Consider the following 7,944-nt stretch of genomic DNA (forward strand, 5'->3'; position numbering starts at 1 on the left):
AGTGAAGGATTATATGTTCGCGCCTGTGAAGCCCTGGCCCCAGCTTGCAGGCCCCTGCACTGGAATCACGGAGAGTGAGGTCCGAGTTAGCAACTCTGGTACCCTCCTCCCCTAGCAAGAAGTCTGCTCGTTCAGAGCACTCTTGGCCCCTCAGAGCTGCAAACATGTAGCATTTCCCCTTGAGCTTATTAGAAATGCAGACGCCAAGATCTGCTGAATCAGAATCTGCATTTCAATAAGATCTCCAGGCGATTTGCATGTACATGAAGGTTTTTTTTTAATCATCTTTATTGGAGTATAATTGCTTTACAATGGTGTGTTAGTTTCTGCTGTATAACAAAGTGAATCAGCTATACATATACATACATCCCCATATCTCCTCCCTCTTGCCTCTCCCTCCCTCTCACTCTCCCTATCCCACCCCTCTAGGTGGTCACAAACCACCGAGCTGATCTCCCTGTGCTATGTGGCTGCTTCCCACTAGCTATCTATTACATGAAAGTTTTAAAAGCCTGGTCTACCTCCAAAATACATATGTCATGGAAGTAAATCAGTCCACTTGCCTTCGGGAGCTTAATTGCCTGTGGTTCTGCTCTGGGTAAAGACAGTGGATAAGGCAACCCCTGCGAGCCATTTTTCTCACTTGTCTTCTACTCCCTTTTCTCCCTCCCCTCCTCCCATCCCAACCCTTCATCTTCCTCATCCTCCTGTCTCTGTCATCACCAGTCAAAATCCACAGTCAGAATACACCAGGGTCCCCTCCCCTTTGCCTCCTTGGTTCTGCCGGGATGACTGAGAGGCACACACCGTCTAGAAGCACAGGGTCTTCACTGGTCAATCAGGAAGCACCCCCGACCCTAAACCCCCACCACGCCCTCTGTAAATGAGTCGCCCCCTTCTAAAAAGTGAAAACAGACAAGACAGCTCGTGAAGATGGAGACTGGGAAAGAGCCAGCCCTCCAGTCATCCCCACAGACCACCTGCTTCCTGAGCTTTCATACCTCCCTCCTCCCTGCCCTACACCCGAGACACACAACACCTGGTCCATGGACTGGGGGCTGTCTGTGAATTGGATTTACTAGTCCAGGCAAGATAATAGAACAATTGCAAGCAAAAATTTAGAAACTTTTATAGCAATCTGACAGAGTAATTTTATGTTTGTTTAATATAATCATAAAAATTAGGGCTCATATTTGGTACCTCTCTTTTAATTTTTAATTTTTTTTTTGGTAATGTGTTTTTATTATATTTTACAAAGTATAGCTCTACAATGGATTGGAAATAAAAAAGAAAAACAGGCCCTTCAACACAGGTAGGTGAGAAGTCCTATCTTACACACACACACACACATACACACACACTTTCACTCACACACTACTGGCCTGGTCTCTCAGACACTTTGCTCTCTCCTCAGACCCTTAATTTATAAAAGAATGAGCTGGAATTTTCCAAAATGGACAATTACTAAGAAAATTAAAGGAAAAGAGAATCCCCAAAAGAACATAAAGAAAACAGAGTTTTCAGAGGAAACCCACACTCTTCAGCCCAGACTCTCTCTGGTTTGCCTGATATCAGCACACCCAGCCCTAAATCCCATCTCCAGTCCACAGAGCAGGCAGCTACTTCTGTTCCTAGAGGATGCTGGTGGGCAGGGGAGGACAGGCCACTGCCAAGGGAGGATGGGACCCTCACAGTTCTCCAGGGCCAGACCCTGCAGACACAGAAAAAGGATGCCACATTGCCCAGCCTGCCACTGTGCTGCTCCCCACAGGAATGCACACAAGCTGCCTCCACACTTTATCAAGGCTCTGAGCTATGAAACATTTTTCTCTCCAAGTCAGAGCTAAATGCAGACACATATCCAGCAGAGGTGAGTTGGCTGTGCCTCATCTAGGGACCTGTGCTCTGTGTGGTCATATCACTTACATAGTAAGAAGAAAAGAAAGAACTTCTTAGCTGGGATGAGGATGGAGAGGCAGCCTGGAGCTGCCCCCTTAAGGTAGAGAGTAAGAGGACAGCCAGCAGCCTCAAGGCTGCCCTCTGGTGGCCCTCTTGGGTAGTCAGGGACTTGAGCACCAGCCTGCACTGTGGTCTGATCTGTTCATTGGACTGGTTCTTTGTAAGATATCATTAGACAACCCATCTTTGTCTTGTATGTGGCTACACCATTTAGATACAAACAATAAAAATGGAGCATGGCCTTTTCCTGAACGAGGCAGGTTGCACATACTGGAATTTCTTTCAATTCCAGGTTTGTTATTTTTAATTTGGCTAGGAAATAGATCTCCTACCTTTTTATTTAAATAAGCATCCACTAAACAGCTCTGTGTCCTTCATCTTTGTATCAACTGTGATGACGGTAAGTACAGACAAGGTGCACAGCACGGGAAAGACCCAGGCTTTCCCATATCATATCTCTGTCTACACGGCCAGAAGAAGCTGCACCCAGCAGACCTGGAGCATCACTAAGGCTGCTCACTCAGCACGCACCACTCTCTGTGAGTGAAGAGCCTATGTTGTACTTGTTTCCAGAATTCTCTCCCATGTGACGTACAGATGAATAGTGACTGTTCCTTTCATGGTCAGGAGCGTGATCACCGTCATCATCAGCATGTGCTCCTGATCTCATGGGGCTTACACATGCTAGATGTTCAACAAACGTTTGCTCAGTACATTAGTGTGCACAAGATGGGACTCCAACAAATGCTGGGTAAGTGAGTGAATGAAGAAATGAGTTTCCAGCCTCCGGCTCTCTACCTCAACACAACACAGTCGTGGCTTTGTTTCTTTTTTTGTGCAGCCTTCCTTTGACTCTCTGGGAAGGTATGTCTTTGCCTCAAAACAGACCCTACCAAAGCCTCAGATGCCTCCCACCCAGTCTCCCATGAGCTATCTCATAGGCTCCTTCTATTTCCCCTCTCCTCAGTTTCCCCCCTTCCAACTGTGAGCATCATGCCCCTTGTCCAACGAAGGTTCCATTCCCTCTACCTACTCCCAGCAGGGCTAAGATGAGGGTGAGGCAAGAGAAGTGCCCCCGGCACAAATATTGAAGAGGGAGTTATCTTCGGGGCTGTGCATACATGAGAGTGTCCTCCGGGGCAGGTAAGGTACATCCATTTCACACATGCACGCACTGCCTCAAACCCAGTCTTCATCCACATGGCAGCACCACTGCCCGAGCTGGCTGCCAAGGGAAGGGTGCACATGGGCTCCCCCACCCAGGGCAGCCTTTGGGGCTGGCATGGTGTCGGCTGGCAGATGGTGCAGGCAGCTGGTCCACTCTATGGGAACCGCGCCGGTGAAGGTAGACACAAAGACGGGGCTCCGGTGGGGTTCTACCTGCTCCCTCAGCCCCACCCTGCACAGCCCCCTGGAAGTGGCACCCAGAGGCCCACCCACCCTCCAGCAACACTCCGCCCTCTTCCCTCACCCCTGCCTTCCAAAAGCCCACTGAAGGCCCCTCCTTCCTGCCTGATGCTCTTCCTCTGCCAGCTCCCTTCTCTCCCCAAACATCTCACCTTTTCTTTTCCCTTCTCCACTTCCCCCCATCCCAGGAGAAGCAAGGCCCCATTCTGCCCTCAAGCCAGTCCAAGGAACAAGAACAAGTGTGAGTGGACAGGGACAGGGCATCATTTGGACCACCCATCAAATTCCACCCAGCCCTGAATCTCTGCACCACGCTGCTCTCAGGGCTAAGGGTTGAGCTCAGATGCTGATTTGGCCACATTTTACACCTGCTCCCCACTACCCCCACCCCAGCCCGCAGTGCAGGTGGGCTAGTGGCAGGTGCAGGCCACTCTGCCTGGCAGATGGGGCTACTACTGCACCTGCCTGGGCTGCGGCAGAGGCGCCCGGCTTCCCAGAAAGGCCCCAGGGAGGCTGAGCACAGCCCCTGCTGCCAGCTTCTCTCTTAATTAAGGAATGTGGGGAGTCGCCCCTTTGAACTTACTAGCTAATTTACTCCATGTACTCCCCCTGTGGCTGGGTAATTAATGTGGTCTGAACCAGTAATTAGCCCTGGGGGGAGGCGGGGGGTGGGGGGGAACCTGCCACCGCAGACTTAACCCTTCCTGTGCCTTCATCAGTCCATTCTTCTCCAGCTGTCACAGGCCTGCTGGAAGTTTTTCTTTTGGGGGAGGTGGGTGGGATATTTTCAGGTCCTCACCCAACCTCCCCCTCCCCACTTTCTCAGCCTCCCTGAAATTCCCCTAAAGGAAAAGGGCTGGGGTGGTGCATAGAAGACTGCAACTCATTTCCTGCTTGGATGGACCACTGTGGACCACCCTTTCTGCTGAGAGGGAGTGTGACTACCCACTGTCTCCTCCAAAGGAATTCAGCATCTGTATTCCCAGCATTCACACACCAGCCAGACTCCTGCATTCCATGGCCACCCCAGACCTGGCCTTGACATTTCAGAATCATTCAATCCACTTCAACACATGCTTGAAGCGTACCACCTCTTGGAAATCCTGTCCTTGGCAGTATACAGGGTGCAGAAATGAAGGGGGTCTGATCCCCGTCCTCAGGAACTGGGAGAAGAGAGTTGAAGCAGGGCTGCTGGCACCTCAACACTCTTTACCTGCATTTGCCCAGCTCTCCCTTCTTCTCTCTCTCTGGCCACTTAGTAACAATGGTTAATTTTTTTGAGTGCTGATTGTCAACTGAAATTAAAATGCACAACGTGAGTTTCCTTTTTATTTGGGGACGTACGGAGGACTAGAACCCAGGAGACAGCCTCTCAGATAGCTCTGAGGAACTGCTCTGAAGAGGTTAGGGGGAGGCCAGCATATACGTGATTTTGGAGAAAGAGTTCGTGCAATTAAGTGCACATTTTGGTAGAAGGTTACTGCTTGTCACGAGGCACAGCTATCTTAGTTAATGATTTTAGTGCTTTTATGAGTATGGGAAGATGCAAGAAATTGGGTTCATAAAATATCTGAGGGTCTGTTCTGTCTGTTTTTCCAGAGCACAGAATGCCTCATCCTGATTGTCACCCTGAATTCCTTTCAGGGTGTATCGTAGGTCAGCAACTGCAGTAGCCAATAACTTGTAGAACTGGATGGTGGGCCACATTCTTTATTTTACCTGACTATGCACCAGACCCTATTTTAAGTGGTTTCACCCTTACGGCACCACGAAGAGGTAGATACTGTTATTAAGCCCCGTTTCGTGAATGAAGACGCCGAACACAGAGCAGCCACTTTGCTGAAGGTTTCACAGCCAAGACCTGAACCCAAGAAGCTTGACCCCAGAGCTTGAGTTCTTAAGTCCTACCCTCACCCTCATCTGTTTATATCCTAAGGCTCACCTCAAACACTACCCCCTCCATGAGGCCCACCTGGCCTCCTAGACCCCCACCTGGCCCTCACCCATCCACCCTCGGGCTCCCATAGCATCCCATGCACGCAGCTGGCATTGCTCTGACCCCACTGATTGTAATTACTGGGTTACATGTCTGTCTTCTCATCTAAACTGCAGACTCCTTGAGAGCAGAGGCTATGCCTTTCATCTTTGTGTCCCCAGCACCTGACATGTAAGTAGATGCTCAATAAATATCTGACACATGGATGATGGAATTGACAGTGGAGTCATAGATCAGTCCTCTCCCTTGGCCTCAGTGTCCCATAGGCGGGTGGTGTCCAAGTTCTGTCACAACTCCAGCTCTGCCCCTTTCTCTCTAGAGAGTTCCTTTCTACTCCAGTCAGGACAATCACAATAGTTGCTTCCCAGACCCCCCTGCCTCTTTTTTCTCTCCCAATCATCCCTGCACACTGTCCTCCCACTAGTAAGTTAGCCCAAAATGGACAGCAGCCCCCTTCCTCCAAGCAGTGCTTCTCAGAGCCCTCCCTCCATTCACTAGCTCAGAATCACCTGGAGTGCAGTGCTTGTTAAAACTACAGGTTCCTGAGCCCCAGCCCAGCCCCACTGAACCAGAATCCCTGAGAATCCAAGTTTTCAGCACGGGTGAGAGTTGCTGGCCTCCAGAATAAAAGCCTAAACTTAACCCAGTACTCAAGGACCCCATAATCTGACCCCCAGCCTCCCTTTCCATTTTACCCAAGACAGCCCTAAAGGATTCCTCCCTCTGGTCTTTCATTGTCTCTAGAGCCCACATGGGACCTCCCCACTGCCAAGCTTTCCCCTCATGCTCAGAGTCCACCCCCAACCTCTGGCCCTCCCTATATTCTAAGCCTATCCAAATCATGTCCATCTTCAAGATGCAGCTCAAATTCCACCTTTTTTTTTTTTTTTTTTTTTTTTGCGGTATGCGGGCCTCTCACTGTTGTGGCCTCTCCTGTTGTGGAGCACAGGATCCGGACACGCGGGCTCAGCGGCCATGGCTCACGGGCCCAGCCGCTCCGCAGCATGTGGGATCCTCCTGGACCAGGGCACGAACCCGCGTCCCCTGCATCGGCAGGCAGACTCTCAACCACTGCGCCACCAGGGAAGCCCAAATTCCACCTTTTAAGGAAGTGTCCCCTGCCCACATCCACAGAGACCTCTTCCCATGCCCTCCTGCAGCATTGACTGTCTGTGCTGCTCTTCTGCACAGAGCCGTGTCTGTCTGTTGTGGGCCTTCCCTTCCCAGGCATATCTTGTTCCTACAATTTGGTGGTGAGTGACTGGAGGGCAGGAACCCTGTTCTGGAATCCTCCTGCTCACCTGCCACCACATCTGCCTCGTTCCCAGCTGGGTCCAGAGCAGAGCATTCAGTTTGACTGACAGGTCAGAAGCTCTGCAGGACTAGACATCACAAGCCACACTCAGGAAGCTCGGAGATGTTCCTTATCTTCTCGCAAAGGCTTCCCTGACTAAAGAAACCAAGTTACCGCAAGTGAGAAGAGAAACGGAGTTAGGATGGAGCGACTGGCAAAATGGACCACACTCGGAAGGCTGAAGCTCAGCTCATAGCTCTGCTTCTCTGTGACCTCTGAAAGGTGCTAACCTCACTCTGGTTTTCCACCTCCCCCATCTCTAACAGGGTGATAATCAGATCCTCTCAGAGGAGAGTTGTAGGGCTTCCAGGAAGCAAAATATGCATCAATCTCTAGAATTCACACCCTGGTTTAACAAACGTCCATTAAGCATCCATGACATGCCCAGCACCGAGGGGTACACAGAAATGAATATGAGACCTTGGCAACAAACAGTCTGTGGAGATGAGAAAACTGTTGTGAAACAGTGTGCTAAGAGTTATGACAGGAACGGGCATGTGCTGGGCACGCAGAAAGGAAGGTTCATGCTGCCTGTGGTCAGGAAGCCTGGAACGGGAGTCCAGCCAGCTGCATAGCCTGCATAGCCATGCCACATCCAGAAGGATGAATGGAACAAGTACAACGAACGGAAGTGTGGAATTGGCAGTTCTGAGAAGAGGCAGTCCTGGCTTGGCGTGGCTGGAGAGCGGAATGGACGTAGGACGGCAGGCTGGAGAAGCAGGCTGGAGTTGCACGTAGAAGAACCTTGTATGCTGAGCCAACAGTTTAGTCTTTATCCTGAAGGCAGTGGGAGGTTGCGGAAGAATTTTAAGCAGAGAAGTGATGATGGGAATCGCAGTTTAGAGGTTTCTCTGTGGTGACAACAGGAAAGGCAGGGGGCAGCCGGGCAGAGTGGGATGCGGGGATGCCCGGCGGGAGGCAGCGAGGAGGATGTGGGCTCGTGTTGGCGGGGGGGGGGGGGGGGCACTTGCCCTCTGCATTGGCCAACCATAGGCATTTGAAAGAGGCTGACTTACAAGAATCAGCTCCTGAAAGAGCCCAGCTAGACCCGAGGCCAACTTCCACTTTCCTCTGGATATTTTCACTTTCAGGGCGTCCTGTTCTGAGTCAACATTCCTCCTTCTAACCATGGGACTTTCCAGAAGGACCACAGCTCCTTCCATGCATCCACTTGACCTGGGATGCTCTGGATTTGGCTGTCGAGCGACTTTGCCTGCCTCTCTGAAGT

This window comes from Mesoplodon densirostris, chromosome 2 (assembly GCF_025265405.1).
Source record: "Mesoplodon densirostris isolate mMesDen1 chromosome 2, mMesDen1 primary haplotype, whole genome shotgun sequence".
In the NCBI taxonomy this organism is placed as follows: Eukaryota; Metazoa; Chordata; class Mammalia; order Artiodactyla; family Ziphiidae; genus Mesoplodon; species Mesoplodon densirostris.